Below are 19,820 nucleotides of genomic sequence, written 5' to 3' on the forward strand. Positions count from 1 at the left end.
CCACCCTATCAACCCCTAGTAACGGCCTGCCAGGAAAGGTGTTTATCCATCACTTGCTGTTCTTAAACTCACCATTCCATGGTTACCTCTAGCAACGACCATCAGCAGGCCAAAAAAAGGAAACTTTTCAATCTCCTTTTTACCCTCCTTTCTCCCAAGCCTGTAAGAAGGGGACCCCTGGGGCTGGAGAGATGGGTCAGCGGTTAAGAGAACGGACTACTCTTCCAGAGGACCCTAGTTCAATTCCCAGCACCCCCATGGCAGCTCACAACTGTCTGTAACTCCAAGATCTGGCAACCTCACACACATATATGTGCAGGCAAAAGCAGCAATGTGCATAAAATAAAAATAAATAAATTATTTTTTTAAAAAGAAGGGGACCTCTACTCTCTCACAGGGGTCTGAACTCTCCTAAGGTGTCCCACCATGCTGCTGTCTGTCCGTCTGTGGAGTTAATAACTCTTCTAATCTCTTACCCACCTGCCTCAGTGACCCCCCCCCCCCCCGGAACTCCAAACCTTTCAAACTTGTCAACCTGAGTTGCTTGATAGCAAAAGCAGTTTGTAAGTACTACCAGCTTGGATGTGAAACATCACCCATCTGTCTGCCCTAAACACTCATGAGCTGAGTGAGGGCTTAGCTGCCAGATGATGGGTTTGGGGGAAGTAATTGGATCTTAAAGGCTCTGACCTAGTCCACGGCTAATTTCCATGTAGATTAATAATCTGTCGTTATTGTTTGGAGGTAGGGATGGCCCCAGGAAGTAGATCACTTGGGGCCTAGCCTGGAAAGCTGTGTTGGTTGGTGTTCTGCATGCTGTGAGGTGAACAACCCTTCCTGACTAAGTCCTATTGTCACTGTGGGAGCCCCCCTCCCCTCAGGCTCAAAGCCAGCCAGCCATGACTTGAAATGTCTGTATCTGAGTATTTCCTTCGGTAAGCCGCTTCTATCAGGAGTTTTGTCACAGTGACGAGAAGGTAATACAAAGTGACTCCTCCAGTCTGCTGCCACCAGCCTGCCTGGCACTCCTGCTCCTGAGACTGGTAATCATATCTGCTATGATTTTCTCCTGTTCTGTGTCTGTTCAAGTTCACATAACCTCTTCTATGGTGACTCAGAGTGGCTTCTATCATCCTGGACCATCATCCCTCATATTTGGCTTAAAATAAACTGCTCTCTTATCTTTCCTGAGGGAGGATCCTCATTAGAGTACTAGGGACTGAACATGGGGCTTTGTGTATACGTAGGCAAACACTGTACCACTGAGCGACACCCCAGCCAGTATCGAGTTCTCTTTTTTTTTAATTAGATATTTTCTTTATATACATTTCAAATTTCAAATGCTATCCCGAAAGTTCCCTATACCCTCCTTCCGCCCTGCTCCCCTACCCACCCACTCCTGCTTCTTGGCCCTGGCATTCCCCTGTACTGGGGCATATAAAGTTTGCAATACCAAGGGGCCTCTGTTCCCAGTGATGGCCGACTAGGCCATCTTCTGCTACATATGCAGCTAGAGACACGAGCTCTGGGGGTACTGGTTAGTTCATATTGTTGTTCCACCTACAGGGTTGCAGACCCTTTCAGCTCCTTACAGTACTGAGTTCTTATTTTAGGCTAACAATAGTCACAACCTTCAGTCCTCTGAGTCTTTCTAGTTTTGTTTTCTCTGATGAAGAACTGTTCTAGCTGCTGTTATAGGTGGGAACTTATAAAGAGCAGCTGTGAATAGCAGTTAACTTGTTAGGAAAGGGGAGTGGCCAAATGCTGCCCATCCAGCACACCTGCATGGCAGCTTTGATCAGTCACACACATAGGATGAAAAAAAAAAATGGCAGCTGGTCTCTTGTTCTTTGGGGATCTGAAGGTAAAAGGGACCTGTCCAATGGATTGCAGGGGTCACAGTGGTGCCACCTTTCCAGAGCTAACAAGACTCAGCTCTGAAGGTGGTCCAGGACAGTGAAGGTCACAGAAGAGCTGATCCCTTAAGCGGGAGTTCTCCAGGCAATTGTGTGTTAAAGAGAATAGGACCAAGTAGGCCTTCCAGAGAACTACAGTGGACACCTGAGAGACAGACATGAAGTATCCTTGTTCACTTACCAATCAGATAATGTTCACTCTGTAAGTATTGAGAGCCAAACACAGTATGGATACAAGGCTTAGGTTAGACCTTCAATGTTTCAACAGTATGGATAGACCAGAGACATACAGTCATGTGTGAAAAACAAGAGAAAGCCCTGTAGGCTGGCTAACCTGGGGCAAGGGAAGCTAGGCAGATCTCCTGGCAAACGTGCCATCCAGGCTGACCCCTGCAAGCCAGTAGGTATGAAGCCTGGGGAGGGGTGAGCAGCCAGAAGGCTGAGCTTTCCAGACAGAGGAAGCAGAGGGATGAAGACTGACAAGAGAGGGAAGACTTGGTTAGTTCTCCCCACGGACTGAAAGCCAGTGTCAGGCTGTGTCACAGAAAGCCTTGTGAACTTTGTCTAGACACATGTACTTAGGGGGAAGGGGGAGCCATTGCAGGACTTCAAGAGCAGGAACAGCAAGGTCAGACTTGGGACTTAAGCCACTCTGGCTGAGATGTGAAGGCTGTTAGGAGACAGACCAGTCACAGGCTATTAGAGTTTTCCAGGAAACAAATAACGTTGCTTTGCCAAACCCAAAAGAGAGAAAAACCTTTAGTCGTTGTTTGGAGCCAGGACTTTCTTTGCCATTATCCATGGATCAGGGTATAACCTAGAAGGGCCTCTGTGGGCAGGATTCTAAAACGGAATGGCTCAGCAGGGTCTGGTACCACACACCTCTAATCCCAGCATTTGGGGGGCTGAGACAAGAAGATTGGGAGTTCAAGGCTGGTCTGAGATACATAGGAAGCTCCTGCCTGAAAATTCAGAACAGGAACAACAACAAAAACTAGACAGACCACAACCCAAGGACATTCTAGAAGAGACCAGAAAGTCTATCAGATGTTGATGAGTCCAGGAGATCTCTTTGGGTCAGGCCCCGGGAGCTCAGCAGCACACCCAGCCAGGCAGGAAGTGTCCAAGGATCAGCAGGCGCCTGAAGACTTCAGAGACACAGAACCAGGACGCAGTGATTTCGTGAATCCCCATCTCTACTGCTTCGTCAGTTCTTGTGATTTTATAGTTCCTTTAGATTTGTCATTTTAAGCCCCCCTCCTTTGCATCTGTTTTCTGTGGGGATTAGCAATATGACCTTTAAAAAATGCAGAGGACAGTTGATTGTCTTGACGAGGATAATATGGGGGAAGTTGAGGTAACGACTATCTATGTCTTACTTGGTAGGACAAAGTTTATGGAGGCGTAGACAAACACAGGAAGTTCATCTGGAGAAAATAAAATAAGTCAATATGCTCACTACTTCTTTCTTTCTTTTTTCAGGCAGGGTCTTTCTATGTAGTCCCAGCTGGCCTGGAACTCACTACATAGACCAGGCTGGCTGGGAACTCAACTCACAGGGATCCACCATGTTCTCCAAGTGTTAGGGTTGAAGTCATGAATTGCCACACCTGGCTTACAACTTCTTTAAGACTGCTCCTTACAAAAGGTGTCATATAATTTTTGTCCCCTCAAACATAGGTTAGGTGGAGCAGTGCAATTCTTGTAATCTTCTAGAATATGGTGAAGCTGGCCGTGTAAAAGCCCCAAGGAGAGGCTATGAGTTACATTTCTCACCCATTCCCCTCAGATGATTTGCTCAGGAGAAGCCAGCTAGCTCGATGGAGAGACGCACACAGGGAGTAACCCGCTTCCTGCATGCATGGGAGAAGGTGTATCTCCCAGTCAAGCCTTCAGGGGCAGTCAGGTCCTGGCTTTCAGGTTTTCTAGCTGATACCCTGGGGATTTGTCTAAAATTATGACATAAAGATCTTCTCTTAAGTGTGTCAGCCATAGGGCAATTTGTTCCATAATAAAAGAGAACTATTCCAGGTATCTGTCTTAAGACTAAGTTAATTAGAAGTAGAGTTGAAGTGGGGACCTTTTATTCCTTAATAGAGGACCTTCACATATAAGAGCTTCAGTCACTTATTCATCCATCCACCCATCTATCCATCTACCCATCAATCCACATATCCATCCATCCATCCATCCATCCATCTATCCATCCATCCATCCATCCAACAATTCTCTATAAGTTCTACAAGAACAAGAACTGTGCTGCCCCCTCCTCCTCTTCCATTCTTGTCTTCTCAGTTTTTGAGCCAAGGCTTGGCCAGCAGTTGAAGCTAGCTCTGCCTCTGCCTGCTTACTGCTGGGATCACAGACATATCTGTCCACACCTGATTTGACTTCTTTGTTTTTATGTCTTCAACACCAAACACACAAGCAGCACCCGATATGTAACTGTTCAATAGACAATTAATTAGTTGTTCCTTTCAGGAAGTTCTCAGAATCAGGGCATTAGACCAGGACGTCAGCAAATCAAAGACTGCTATAGTAGAGATAGGTACCATAGTTAGGGAGGTGGAGTCAGAAAAGGTCTGTTGTCTGAACTGAGAGTGTTTTAAAATGTGAAGCAGGATCTCACTATGTAATCTAGGCTGAGTTCAAACTCATGGAAATCTTCTCTCAGCCTCCCAGGTGCCACTACACCTAGCTTTGAGTTTCAAAGTTATGAAGGATAGACAGTTGTCTAGGAAGTGGAGGCAGGGAACACATCATGAGCATATGTGTCACATTTGGAGTCTGACTGAGGTCTGGATGTCTGAAACCCTAACTTAGAATCTTTTCTGTGCAGGGAGGAGGACTATTGAGAAGGACACACACAGGACAGTGACGTCACCTGGCCTCAGGAGCAGTCGGAACAACCCTGTTGGTACTAAGTCTTCCTTAAGGGGATGCAGTCTGTCTTTAGTGGAGGGGGTCTCACTCCATCTGCCAGTCATTTTTCTCCAGCTTGCCTTTTTTTCCCCCCTCATTGTCTTGCTTTGCTCACCCTTCAGTTCATTTTCTATGGTCTGGTTAACACAGGTCACCCCTCACTACTCAGCGAAAGAATCACTTCTTTTATGATCCGTGTCTATGATCAGCCTTCCTGCTGGCCCACTTGACTCTGGCCCCATCCTTCCTTTCATCCCATCAGGCTGGGTACCTCCTACTGATAAACTCATTCTCTTGGGCTTTCTCAGTTCTTTCCCAGAGAGAGAACCTGATCCCTCAGTTCTCTCAGAGGACTGATCTTGACTACTTGTAAGTTGTTAGTCAGCAACTGTTGGGGGTGCAGAGGTCCTGGTGCCCACAGATCAGCACCAAGGGAACCTGGAATGTTAAACACACAGACTTGTTCCTTCAAAGGAAGGGATACATAGTTTGTTCTCCATCCAGAAGGCCGGGAGTGGATGTGGTTAATAGCCAGGTGACATCTCTACTATCGGTACAGCCAAGACCACACTAGATCCTTCCCTAAACCTTTATCGTGAGCTTGTTAATCTATAGAACTTATCGTTATAGAAGATGTCAACATGTATTTTATAAAGATTTTCAGTGTAGCCATGTCTTAAACCTTATTGTGCACACAGGATAGAGTTAATTATCATCAGCAAAGTTTTCACCAAATTACGCTATGCATAAATATGCCTAAAATAAACTACTTGGGGTCATATTCTCAAAGTTTGAACCAACAACAGCTACTGAGTTGTGTTGAACTGAGCTACCTTCTTGCTTTCCTCCAATAGTTAGTTATCCTGCTGACTGTGGTAGTTGCAGAGACCCTCACCCCACAAGCAACCTAAAAGTTTGGGTGCTCTTGGAACAAGCTTGATCCAAGCAGTTGTGGCAGGAGTGTGAGTTCAGAAAGAACTCATGGAACTGCCTCTTTAACACAGCTCAGTGGCAGGGCAAGGTCCCTGAGGGTCTGGGGGAGATGTCTTGGTTCACTTTGTGCAGCTCAGGTAGCGTGTCACAGACAAGGAAATTTGGAGACAGTAGAAGTCTACTTGGACCAGGCTTTGGGAGACTTGAAAGTCTAAGGCTGAGGGGATGCATTTGATGAAGATTTTTATGTTGTGCCATAACATAGCAGAAAGAAACAAGTGACGTGTGTGTGTGTGTGTGTGTGTGTGTGTGTGTGTGTGTGTGTGTGAGAGAGAGAGAGAGAGAGAGAGAGAGAGAGAGAGAGAACTGAACTCCATGTGTTATTGGATTTACTCCTGGGATAACTAACTTGCTCCTGTGACAATGGCATTAATCCATTCATGTGCCATCAAGAGCTAATCACCTCTTATCACAATACGACACTGTCATATATTAGAGATCAACTTTCAGGCATACAGACTTGGGGGGAAATGTTCAAACTGTATCAGACAACAAATGGCAGCTCGAAGTTTTGGGGGTTTGTAGCAGGCAGCTTTGGGTGACCACATCACCTCTCGTCTACCTCTGATACCAGCTGCTGCCGTGTTGTTTGGTACCTTAGTAACCAAGAGGTTCCACGCCAAGCACATCCCGTCTGCTGCCTCTTAGTATCAACAACGCCACAGGAAATGCTCATTTTGGGGAGAGGAGGTTGATCAACATATCCCAGGGCAAGCTCATTCAGGGAAGAGACTGAAACTGGTAGGTGAATGTTTGGCAACCTGCCTTCTAGGTGGGCAGTTTGAGAAATGTCTCACAAGCTTCTCACAGACTCGGTCCCTCCATCGTCTCCACTGCATTTTCTCTTGGTCTCTTCCTGTCCCCTGCCCCTTCATTCCGGATAACCTCATAAACAGTGTTGCATTAGGGTCCCAAGCTTAGGCTCTTTGTAGGGAAAGCCAACTGAGGTTTATCGTGGAGGCAATAAGGAGCACTTGCAGTGTGTTCCCTTTCTCTGATAGTATCCCACGATAAGCTCCATGCACTCCTCCGGGCAGAGAGGACAGAAGGATAGCAGGTCACAGTCCTCCAACTTAAGGAGCTTACAGCCTCCCCCTCTCTGGTAAGCGTTCCTGGTGTTTGTATTTCTGTTATCTCCTCTGGCCCTCTCAGCAACCTTTGCAGAGAACCAGTGCAAACATCATTATCCTCATCTTACAGGAAAAGCAAGAGGAGACAGCGGCGGTCAACACGGTTTACAAGGTCACACAGTTAGCCAGTGGCCTTCCAAGCAATTAAAATGTTAAGCCAAGTATATGAATTATCTTAGCTACTCTGAGAAAGTAATGTTAAAAGCAACACATTTGCAATAATTGAATTATCCGCTTGCCTTCATTATTTTTTTTTTCTTTGCGTTCTCTGTTTCTCCTTAACTTTCCAAATATTGTACTGGCTTTTAATCAGTGCTATATAATTTCTTCTGAGAAACTAGGTCAATGTACAACGTGTTAACACAGCTTTGCTTTTGCAGTTTAAACAAAATTTTAGTAAAATTTCATCTCACCAGGAGGAAAGGAAAAATAAAACCTTTGAGTGCGACTGGGTAATTTGAAGCAGACTGCCAGGATTAAATGTGCATCTTAGATGACCAGACTGGTGGAGGGCTGTGAGGAGGAAGCCTGGAAGGGCCAGAATCCACCTTCTCTCTGTAGGTGGTTCTAACCCTTTCCTTGGCTTTAAATAACATCTTTATGGTGGTGACTCACACATTTCCATTTCCAAAGCCAACTTCTCTGCTGAACTCCTGACTGGCATATTCAGCCTGTAATTGACATCTCGTCTACAGAATGTCTCTTGGACATCACAAATTCAGAGGGAAACTCTTGATTTCCACCACAGCTACCCCCCATTTCAAACATTTTTACCCAGTGTTTTCTGTCTTGGTGAGTGGCACACCACACCAAGCTGTTCAAGCTACATAAACTTGAAAGCTGTCCTTGCTGCCTTTCTCTCTCACCACCAGATTCTATCCCTTTACCAAGTCCAAGACCTTGTGTCTCAAATCTGCTCCCAACCCACAATCCTGGCCACCTCACCAATGAAGAAGCTACTACAAACTCTTGTCTGGGCTACAGCTGTCTCCTCCCAATGGTCTCTTCTTCCTCCTTTCACCCTTGATTCCTGTGGAGAAGAGGGAAATTTTTCTTCCATTGTCTTGAGTATCCTTATTAGAGGTACCACTGGGTGAACAGCCCTGGCTGTGCTTGGTGATCTGAGCAGTGAGACTAGGACGTGGCTCATCTACTTGACTTTTGTCTCAGTTTAGACACTAAAGTATTTTAGAAAGAGTAATCCATACTACACCGGTGTTTTAAGAGCAAGAGAACCTGCCATTATTACCAGGTGGCCTACTTAGCCTCTCTGTTCCTGTGATAAAACACTGACTAAAAGCAACTTGGGGCAGGAAAGAGTTTATTTGGTTTACAGATTACAGTCCATCATAGAGGGAAGCCAGGGCAGGAGCCCAAGGCAGGAACCTGGAGGCAGGAACTGAAGCAGGGACCACAGAGGAGCACTGTTTACTAGCTTGTTCTCTGTGGCTTGCTTGGCTTGCTTTCTTATGGGATTCAACACCACTTGCCTAGGAGTGACACCTCCTACAGTGGGCTGGGCCCTCCCTTACTAATCATACACCAAGAAGATTCCCCCAGGAACTTGCCTACATCCCAATCTGATGGAGGCAATTCCTTAATTGTGGTTTCTTCTTAAGTGACTCTAGTTTGTATCAAGTTGACGAAAACTAACCAGTGCACCAAGAAAGAGTCTGTTTTTTCCCCTCACTGAATGACTGGGCCACTCTTAGGGAGTTTTGTATTTGATAAGTTTTAGTTGGGTCCTAGACTCTATGGTGGTGGTGGTGGTGGTGGAGGAGGTGTGTGTGTGTGTGTGTTTAGGTGAGAGAGGACAACTTAAGAGTCAGTTCTCTTTTTACCTCTTGGCTGGAACTCACATCATTAGGCTTGACAGCAAGCACCCTTACTTGTTTAGCTGTCTCTCAGACTCCAAGACATCCCCCGTAGGCTCATATATTTGAAGACGTGTTCACTAGATGGTGTGCTGTTTTGGGGAGGCTGTGGAGTCTTTTGGAAGTAAGGCAGACATAGGGCTTCAAGGGTGAGGCTAAAGGGTCACAGTATGACAATTCCAGCCCATACTCTCTGTTTTCTGAATGCCTGCTAAATGTAACGAGCTGTTTCTGTTGCTGCCACAGCCACAAGCCACTATGCTACTGTGTCTTCTCTGCCATGATAGACTGTCATCCCTAAAGAGTGAGCCAGACAGAATACTCCCTATTCCCTGGAGTTGCTTCTGTTTGGTATTTTTGTCTCAAGGAGAAAGACAATGACTAGTCGCTATCAGGATCTCAGGATCGGTCAGACCAGTAGGTCTTTTCTTGATGGTGCTGTTTATTTGACTAGATTGATAAAAATGGGCAACCCAGAAGCTAGCAGAGATTGAAAGGGGTGACATGGAAAGTTGGGGGAAGAGAGGACCGAACTGGGAGTTGGGTTCACAGGTTCTCCAGTTAGATCTGGAAGTCAGAAAAAAAGGTGTCTAATGTGAGCTTAGCAGGAGTGAGAGCCTTTGAGAAACTTGGAATGGAGGCTGACAGGAAAATAAATAAAATAACTTTCGGTTGGGGCTGCTGGTATGCTCAGTTGGTATCGTGTCTGTCTAGCGTGCAGGGAGCCTTGGGTGTACTCCCCAGTGTTGTGTCTACTAGATGTGGTGGTACACAACTGTAATCCCACAACTCTACAGGTGGAGGCAGATGAACTAGGAGTTCACTATCATTCTCAGCTATATAGCAAGTTTCCAAGGTCAAAACCAGCTTGGGATTCATAAGACACACACACACAGTCTCAAAAACAACAAAAAAAATTTCAGTGTTTGTGATTACCTGTGGGAGTAATAGGTGATTATATAATGTAATTTTCACAAATTTGGAAGCACCCAAAATCTTATCAAAGTAGGATTGAAATGTGATGGTAATTCAGAGTCTAACCTAGTGGTTAGGTTCCAATTGGTGCAGCTGCTTAGGGAGAACGTGTGATCCTGAACAGAACTGGTCCAGCCTGGTCTGGATGAAAGGCCTTAAGTTTGGGCTTCAAAAAGACACTGAGGCAGATTTTGTGCTTTGGGGTAAGAGACTTATTAGAAGAGTTTTTAACTCCATCGACAGATAGGCAGGCAGGCAGGCAGGCAGGCGACAGACAACCACATGATGGAGGCTATGGGGAAGTTCAGGCCTCTGTGGCAGGCTGGAGGTCCCTTTGCAGAGGAAGGGAAGACACTCTGTGCTACATCCTTAGCTATATTTTCAATAAGTGGTCCATAACACATGCTTGTTGTGCCTCTGAATCAGTTATGAGAGTGGGCAACTGAGCAACTACAAAAGTAAGTTACTGTAGTCCTGAAAACCAAATTGCTGCAGTTTCAGTTGTTCTAGTTCCACCAAAAATGGAGGAGCCTCACAAAAATGGTATGGCCTGGGCTAACACCAAATACAGGTGCCCATTCCTTTGTAGTTTCTGCACACAGCAAAACACACCAGACTCTTCTGTACCCAAGCATCCCATTTACTCCCTATTATCTTTCGGAGTCCTTCCACCCCTTGCTTCTTGCCTGTATCATACAGTTGATATAGTGAATATATGAACCAGTGACAGCCACTTGTCACCATTATCAAGCGTGCTGGGCTGTATATAACTGTCTGTACCACACTTGAATATGTCAAACAGCACGTGCAGCAGGTATCCAGGCCTGGGCACTGATCTGTCCTGGATTCTAACACTCAGTGTGTATTAGTCAGGGTTTTCTAGAGGAAACAAACTGATGGAATTTTAGAAGAGATATTTTAAAAGAGGATTATTGATATCGAATGGAGACATATTAAAAAAGGAGTTATTGATTGGATTACATGATGTGGTCTGAATAGTTTAGTACTGGCTATCTTTACACTAGGTAGGCTGAGAACCTGGTCACTACTTAAGTCAATGAGGCTGATGCTTCGGTAGTCCCAACCTGGTGCTGAAGGCCTGGAGGCGTGCTGGAGAGTCCTTGGTCTTCAGTCCATGTTGGAATTCCAAAGTGGATACTGTTGGGAGCAAAGGAACATAGGACATAGCCGGAGCATCAGAGTAAATGAACCAGCAGCCAGACACAAAGGCAAGCAGACAAAAGCAGTGCTTCCCCTGGGCCTCCTGCTGTCGTAGCTGCCATGCTTAGAATGGGTCTTTTTACCTCAAATATTGTGACCAAGAAATGTCTGTGCCCTGCAGCCTATCTTTTAGTTGCCCCCAGAGCCAATCAAGTTGACAACTGAGATCAACGCTTTATGTGATGAGAATTTGTCAGCTCCATTATAACCTAATGGGCCCATCATCATGTATATATTCCTCATTGACCACAGCCTCATCGTTAGCTGACTAATGAGGTGGCTGCAAGAAGGAGAGTCGGGGCAGATCTTCATGCTCAGGTATTTGCGAGTCCTCCTTCGAGAATAGAGGCCTTGGATTTTTCACTGTGACCCACTGAAGAACAACAAAACCTTGAAACCTTTCAATCACCCCAAATTTCAGAGGTGAAAAAGAAAGTCCCATGCTACTTGAATTATCACCACATTAATCCAGTTGTAAAGAGGGAGATATACACATATGCATTCCTAGGGCAGGCTGATCCTTATTTGAAACATAACGGTTTCAAAGTCTAGTCATTAACAAATTATAGGCCCCAAGGATCACGATACAAAACAACCATAACAAATTAAACTGAAAATTATAAAGGTAAATAAACATAAAACCAAATTCACAGTGATTTACAGTGAATGCAGATTTTAATTGAAGGCCAATGCCATTAACCTACCAAAGCTCACAGTTGATTCCGAACTGCACTGTTGGAAGCACTGACAATAATATGCCATTACCCCAAACTGTAGGAGTCCCAGCTATCTGTGAGCCTGCACACAGGGAGAGTGCCCCTCACCGCCAGCTGTGGCACTTAGCAGAATACCAAATTAGAGTTCTTAGGGGACTCTGACAATAATTATTTTCCTTTCAGTATTCTAACTTTTAGTAACCCTAGTGATGATTTAGCCAGTTACATAAAAATAGTTTTTCTCGCATCTAAAGTGCATGGCACAAATGTAGAAGGTCATTGCATACAGAATGCTCACACACACACTTGCATTTAGGGAGGTGGGAGACTGCAGGGAGCTGTGATCCCCACTGTGGGACTCTGCTCTGGAAAAGGCTCATGAATGCGTGTTAGAATCAGATAGCTCATCTTTCTTGCCCTCTAGTTTTCAAATGTTCGGATGGCTTTGAGCCACGTGTCCACTCTGAGACATCATCCGTGGGGCTGAAGGGGCCTCTGTTTGTCGGATGGCTCTGTGGGTGAGGAGAGCAATTCCTGGAAACCGAGGATTGTATCCACTAAAATAGCAGCACAAGTTGTATCAAGGTCATAACACTGATGCCTTGGAAATCCACAGAGAATTGGGATCTCTGGTTTTTCTCTAGCCTTGGGGTAGCTGGTAGCAAAATCTTGATTCAGTTCACAACAAGACAACAAGCTAAGCAACACCTGTGGGATGAAGCCAGTCTTGCTGCATAGAAATGCTTGCTCCCCCTGCCTTTTGAGCTTACCCCTCACTCATACTGACTTGTCCACTCCTTCTGAATCACGTGCCAGAGTCCAGGGTTTCTGGAGTCTCTGGGCTCCATCTTGGGTCACTAGTCCTGGTCATTTCTGAAGCTGGCAGCTAAAGGGATTTGTGATCTGGTCTCTCTCAGCTTAGCCAGGTCCCCACATTATCCCCTGGCAGACTTCAGTGTCTCTGGCTGGGTGGGTGTGGGCATCTCTAAGAAAGCTGACTAGACATTCCTGCTTGGCAGGCTGTGTGGCTCTCCCTTCCTTCCAGGCTTTGCCACATCAAGTCTCAATGGCCTTAGTACTTTCCATATTCTGATTATTTCAGAAGCTTAATCCTACAGTATGTGGGATGGGAGTGTGTGTGTGTGTGTGTGTGTGATATGTCATTTGATGTCTCATACATGGCTGTATGTGATATGTGTAGAAATGGTATATGTGTAGTGTATATATCATGCTGATACGTGTGCAGTTTATGACATGTTTGTTTGGTATGGTATGTCCATGAGTGGTGTATGGTATGTATGTGACATATGTGATATAAGGTATCAGAGATGTGTGGTGTATGTGCTACGTGTATATGATGGTATGTATCTATGTTAGGTTATGATATATGGGCTGTATTTACTACATTATATATACATATGGAATGTGTAGTATATGTGTATTATTGTGTGTGTATACGGTATACCATGTGGTATGTGTTTTCTGTGTGTGATGTGTATGATGGGTGTTTTCCTGGCCCCCTCTCTTTCTCACTTCACTTTCCTACCACTCCTCAGGGTGGGAAGGAAAGGCTTTCCTTGTACCCTCCTTCTTAGTCTCATTATGTTTCCACTGCTGTGATCAAACACTCTGACAAAAGTAACTTAAGGGAGAAAGGGCTTCTGCTGATTCACGGTTCTAGGACATGGTGGGGAAATCCCGGCAGCTGGTGGAACTGCACTGGGGACTGACACCTGCTTGTGCTCAGTTTACCTTTCCCACCCCAGGGACCGGTGCCACACTCACAGCTCATGGGTCTTCCCTGCATTTAACCTATAGTCTAGATCTCGTCAACCTGGTAGTTCAATTATCATAGCATCTACTGTAGGCTTAGCTTTCTCACTGTACTGGTGCTTGGAGAGCTGCTGCTTGATACACTAAGGGGCAAGGAAAAGGAATTCTGGGCACGGTGGCCTGTATTTATGGAATATTTATTATGTTCTTAACACTCTTTTTTTAAATGTCACAGCACTGGCATCTAAAGGAAGTGTTTGTTGATTGCATACTTTATATGGGGTAGCTGGTTTTTTATTTGTTTGTTTTAGTTTTTGAGTCAGTGTTTATCTGTGTAGCCCTGGCTGTCCTGGAACTCACTCTGTAGACCAAGCTGGCCTCAAACTTAGAAATCTGCCTGCCTCTGCCTCCCAAGTGCTGGGATTAAAGGCGTGCGCCACCACGGCCTGGCTTGTTTGTTTGTTTTTAAAACAACCCCCTGGGCTAGGTACTCCTGCTTCTCCCATTTCATAGATGAGGAGACTGAGTCTTAGAGAAACTTGGTAATTTGCCTAAAATCACACACTGGCAAGTGGCAGACACAGACAGGGTCCAGATTCTGTGCCTCTCAGCCTGTCCTTTCAGCCATCTCAATTTTCCGTCTCTCGGGGTAATAGACAGGATTCAAAGATTACTGCCTTGCACCAAAATCTCATTTTAAATGTCAATAGCAGAATATTAACTTCTTATTTCTTTTTGCATCATTCTGTAACAATTTAATCTTTCCCCAGACAGATGGATACTTGGGACCAAGCATGGAAAAAAGGTCAGATCCACTGGAAGGGAAGAGAGAAAATCACATTAATCATTTTTCCAAATATTGCTCTCTTTATAGTAATAATAATAACAATAAAAACAAAAGAATTGCACAGAAATGTAATAAGTGGAGAAACACATATAATGTCCAACTAAACACTGTTGTTGTTGTTTTTTTCTTTTTGTTTCATAGTGTTTGAACTCAGGGCTTTATATGTGCTAGATAAACGCTCTACCTCTGGGCCACACAGCAGCATCCAGTTGTGAAAAAGGAGCCAAGTCGCTTGCCGTTGAGCTGCCCTCAGCTAGGCTGCTTCTGATAACAGGCCTCAAACTACTTTGCACAGAGAGATGCTAAGATGTGGAGAAGCCTCCAGAACTGCTGGGGGTCTCTGCTAGCTGAGGAACTTTTCTGGCCACATAGAATCACTCGAGCTTCTTACTCTGGGTGGGTGAACCTGTCTAACAGTTATATTTCCTGTGGGAGCTAAACAGACCAGGATCCTCTAGCTAATATAAGCTATCTCCAAGGGCTTACCAAGTAGGAACCCTACGGGATCTCTAAGTAAGAAAAAGGTCTTACTTGGTTCTGAACTGTCAAATGCTGAATTGACAAAGCTGGAAGGAATGGCGAGCAGAGACACTCTCTCATGGGACACACCTGGGCAGCCTGCTCCCTAAATCTGGCTTCCCTGGTCAAGAGAGGTTTGGAGAAAGGCTTTGGTGTGAGGATCTGATTGATGAGTGGGATGATAAAGCACAAGCAAGCGCCAAAGGGGGTGGATATGGAAAAACCTCATCCAAAGGCACACTACTGAGGGAGTTGCTTCCTGCATACGTGTGTGTGTGTGTGTGTGTGTGTGTGTGTGTGTGTGATGTGAGAAACAGTGGATCCCAGAACTGAAGTCAGAAGAAAAACAAAAACCACTCAATTCCCACCCTTCCTTGGTCAGAGGTTTGTTCCTCCATAGTTAACCTTGCTGTGTTTCTAGGTTTCCCCTGGTAAGGGTGGGGCGCCTTGGGTGCAAAGCAGTGCAGAGGTGATGGTAATCAGGTGTGTGTCTGTGTGTGTGTCTCTGTGTGTGTCTCTGTGTGTGTGTGTGTAGACAGTCTCAGCCAAGAAAGGAGTGCCTATTGCTGAGGGTAGGGTAAGACTAAGAGGATCTGAAGATACCGAAGAGATGGATATAAGTACTGACTAGTTTTATGTTAACTTGGCACAAGCTAATCATCAGAGAAAAGGGGACCCCAATTGAAAAAATACCTCCCTAGTTACTGGATGTTAGTGATTTTATCAATTAGTAATCAATGAGAGAGGAACCAGTGGTACCATCCCTGGGCAGGTGGCCCTGGGTTCTATAAGAAAGCAGGCTGAAGCCGGGCATGGTGGCGCACGCCTTTAATCCCAGCACTCGGGAGGCAGAGGCAGGCGGATTTCTGAGTTTGAGGCCAGCCTGGTCTACAAAGTGAGTTCCAGGACAGCCAGGGCTACACAGAGAAACCCTGTCTCGAAAAACCAAAAAAAAAAAAAAAAAAAAAAAAAAGAAAGCAGGCTGAGCAAACCACAGGGAGCAAGCCAGTTAGCAGCACCCCTTCATGGACTCTGCATCAGCTCCTGCCTCCAAGTTCCTGCCCTGTTTGAGTTTCTGTCCTGACTTCCTTTGATAATGAACAATAATACAACAGTGTAAGCCAAACAAAACCTGTCCTCCCCACTTGCTTTGGCCATGGTGTTTCATCACAGCAATGGTGACCCTAACTAAGACAGCCTGCTTTCTTCATACTACAAGACAGCAGCCTCAGGCTACTGATTTCTACTTTGGAAACAGAAATCTGCTGAGACGGGGCAGCAAACATGGTCCTTGGTCTCTAGACACCTTGTGGTTCTGATATTCTGCATAGAAAAAAATTTTTCAGGTGTGAACCAAGAGGAAGAATGGGTGAGATTGTTGACTGGCAGGTAGGGGTTTCTAGGGAGATTATGGTTTCAGAGTCATTGAAGAAGGTAAGGATGATATCAAAGATGTAGGAAGCCATCGGGACACCAGGACAGGGAAAGCTAAGTTTGAGTAGAGCAGCAGGTGGCTGGGGATTGAGTGGCAGGGTTAGCAACTGGCTTGTGGAAATCATGAATATGTGTGGTAACAGGAGAGTGGGCTCTGAACTGCAGTTCTGCACCTGGTGACAGGGCAGTGGGCTCTGATCCCAGCTCTGCACCTGAGGACAGGACAGTGGGCTCTGACCCCAGCTCTGCACATGGTGACAGGATAGTGGGCTCTGACCCCAGCCCTGCACCTGGGGACAGGACAGTGGGCTCTGACCCCAGCTCTGCATCTGGGGACAGGACAATGGGCTCTGACCCCAGCTCTGCACCTAGCAAGCTGTGTGGCCTTGGACCGGTCTCAGCCAGCAAAGCATGATGGAGGAACAAGGGCTTTTAGAGGCTGGGGTGTTCACTCCCCGGTCGATGAGTAAAAGCAAAGGGTCTTACCACATGGAACCGTGCTTGGCTGCTGGAATAGCCGTGCCAGTGGATAGAATCTTCTTTCTTTGCAGAGCAAGCATGTGTGCCCTTACTGATGTAGCAGGTGGGTGTTTGGTCCTAAGACTTGTGGTGAATTACCAGGGATTTTATAGATAGTAGAACTTTTGTGGGGAGCTACACTAAGTAACAACTGGCCCCAGAGAGATGAGTCTGCGCTTAGCTGAGGTTCACAGTCTGGGTTCAGATCTACTTGGAGAATAACATATTTTCATTTTTAAGTTATGTGTATATGTCTATGTCTGGGTATGGGTTTGTGTACATGAGTATAGATAGTGTCTGCAGAGGCCAGAACAGGACATCGGATCACCTGGGACTGGAGTTACAGGCATCTGAGAAACAACTGATGTGGGTGCGAAGAATCCAACTCCGGTCCTCTGTAAAAGCACTTAACTTGACTGCCTCTCCAGTCCTCCCAGGTGGCCACTGTGGCAGGATGCTAATTGGCCATCAAGGACCGACACTATGTTTCCAGTTAGAAGTACTTTGAGAAACAAACTAGCTAGACACCAAAAGACTTCAAGTTCTTTCTATTTAGGTACAAAATACTAGAGCTGACTAAAACCATATAAGCAGACATGGGGGCTGTGTCATTTCTCAGCTGGAGATGAATCTCAGCTGTGCCTTTCTCTTCAGCAACCTTGAAAACCACATCATACCGGGTGGATGAAGACCTGGTGGTGAGATAGAAGGAACTTGGACCTTGAGCCTCTGCTGGAAGAGAACAGCTTGGGAGTGTTATTTTAGAAATAGAGTTTTGGTTCAACCCTATCAAACTGTGGGATGTTGGCATGACAATCTATCTAAGAACCTCCAATGAACCTCAAAGCCCATTGGAAGGCCATGCCTGGGAATCTAGTGAGAAGCCCATTGACCAGTCTTTATGGAATGCTAGACCTTTGTTTTACCTTTCATGATACAATGTTGAGGTGGCAGAGTCTTGTGAGGTCCATTTGTCCAGTCACAGAGACAACAAGTTGTCTGACTAAGTACTTTGCTGTGTAACACCCAAACAGAACTTTCAGTTTCTACTGCCAGTTTAACATCTGCTCAGGATGGCAATCTGTTCCTGCTGGGGAAATATGGACAGAACCCATGCTTGTCCTGCCCATTGTAGCTGACGGACAGTTCTTTGGATACTTTAAATTGGTGAAAGAGCCTCAGTTTAAAAACTGAAATGAGGGGCTGGAGAGATGGCTCATCGGTTGAGAATGCTTACTGCTCTTCCCGAAGACCCGGAGCTTGGGTTCCAGCACTCTCCAGGGGCTAACAACTGTCTATAACTCCAGCTCCCAGGGACCTGATGCCCTCCATTCTGGGTACTTACACACACACACACACACACACACACACACACACACACCAAGAACCTGGAAAAGATTTGTGACCATTTCCTTTGTAGATTTTAAAAAAATAAATGGTTGCCTAGCATTGATATTTCACATGTATTTTTCAGTATTTGGTGAAGGAATTGCTAGCATCCCATTATGCATGGAAGCAAATGCATTAGGGAGAATATAATTTCAGACAGTAATAAACTCCATGAAGAAATGGGAACAAGGTGATATGATGGAGGGCAGCCTGGGGGAAGAAGAGCAAATTTATAACGTGTCAGCAAAGTCAGCTCTCTCCCATTGAGCACCTGGGCAGGGAGCTGTTTCCACAAGATCGGAGAGATAATGCATTCTGAGGAGCTGGAAAGGGAAGAACAGAATTTTGGGTAAAAACAGATTGGGATAGACTGTGCTGAATCAGCGCTAAGAGAGTGTTGAGAGGTAGCCATGCAGTGATCACTCAACTGAGGGTGGGGGTGTGGCTAGAGGCCGGGGGTGTGGCTAGAGGCCGGGGGTGTGGATAGAGGCCGGGGGTGTGGCTAGAGCTTGGCCTGTTGTCCTATCTGCAAGGGGAGTCTGTTGTGGGAATGAAGTCCCCACTGACTGAATATGATTTATACTTTATTTCTTTCCTTCTTTATATGTCATACAAGTAATGTCCTGACATTATAACATAGTTTGAGAGGAGCCTATCCCTCACAGTGACACGGGAACTCAATCAGTACATTTATGGATCACAAAAAGGGTCTCAGTTTATATTTCAAAGAGAACAAAGACATGGAAACACGCAAGGAGGGCTGTTACAGGATAAAGAGCCCGAGGGACAGAACTGAGCACGATGTCCCATCTCATTTCATCCTTATGAAAGCCTTTTTAGAACAAACCTGGGCAATCTGAATAGAGGCCAGTATTCAATATTATTATTTATTATGTTAGGTGCAATGGTACCACGAGTTTTAGGATAAAGCCTGTAGAAGCTGGAGATCCAAAATGCAGGAATATTTATTTATGTGATGTATTATGATGGCTGAGATTTTCTTTGACATTCCACAAAAACAAACACACAAACACAAGTAATTGGGTTTCAGATTCTCCTAATATTTGAGGTTTTTTTCTTTTTTTCAGTTTTATTTCTTTTTAAGTACGTGGGTGTGGGGGTGGGTGGGTGTGTCAGTGTGTGGATGTGTGCTCATGGGGGTGCAGAGCCCACAAAGTCAAGCACAAACTATCAGATCCCTTGGATCTGGATTTACAGGCAGTTGTGAGCTGCCATATGTTGGTGCTAAGCACTGAGCTCAGGTCCTCTGTAAAAGCAGTGTATGCTCTTAAGCTGTTGAACCATCTCTCCAGAGCCCTTCCCCCTAAACATAGCCCAGAATACTTTACAATAAGACTCTGTTGTGTGGGGATAATGAGCTTCAGGGTCTGATATGATAAAGGAAAGCAAACCTCAAACTCAGCTCACCTATGGCATGCTTGAAACACAGATCCTTCTATGACTCAAAATGTACAGGGCTTTTTCTCCACTAGCCAGCAGCCATCACTCCTGGAGTAGGTGCTAACAGGAAGTTCTCTAAGTTAGTTCAGTTCCAATGCTAACAGCCTAACGATAGCAGCAGATCTCACAGC

General features: G+C 45.4%; 1 non-coding gene across 1 annotated transcript; it reads right to left on the minus strand.

Annotated features, from left to right (window-relative positions):
- Positions 1-18,833: 18,833 nt before the first annotated feature.
- On the minus strand, positions 18,834-18,938 carry LOC115030802 (small nucleolar RNA U13). Its single transcript, XR_003836375.1, has one exon. It is a non-coding gene; the product is annotated as a small nucleolar RNA U13 (small nucleolar RNA).
- Between the last annotated feature and the right edge of the window lie 882 nt (positions 18,939-19,820).

The sequence above is a fragment of the Mus caroli genome, unplaced genomic scaffold (assembly GCF_978045245.1).
Source record: "Mus caroli unplaced genomic scaffold, Mus_caroli_1 scaffold_3, whole genome shotgun sequence".
NCBI lineage: Eukaryota > Metazoa > Chordata > Mammalia > Rodentia > Muridae > Mus > Mus caroli.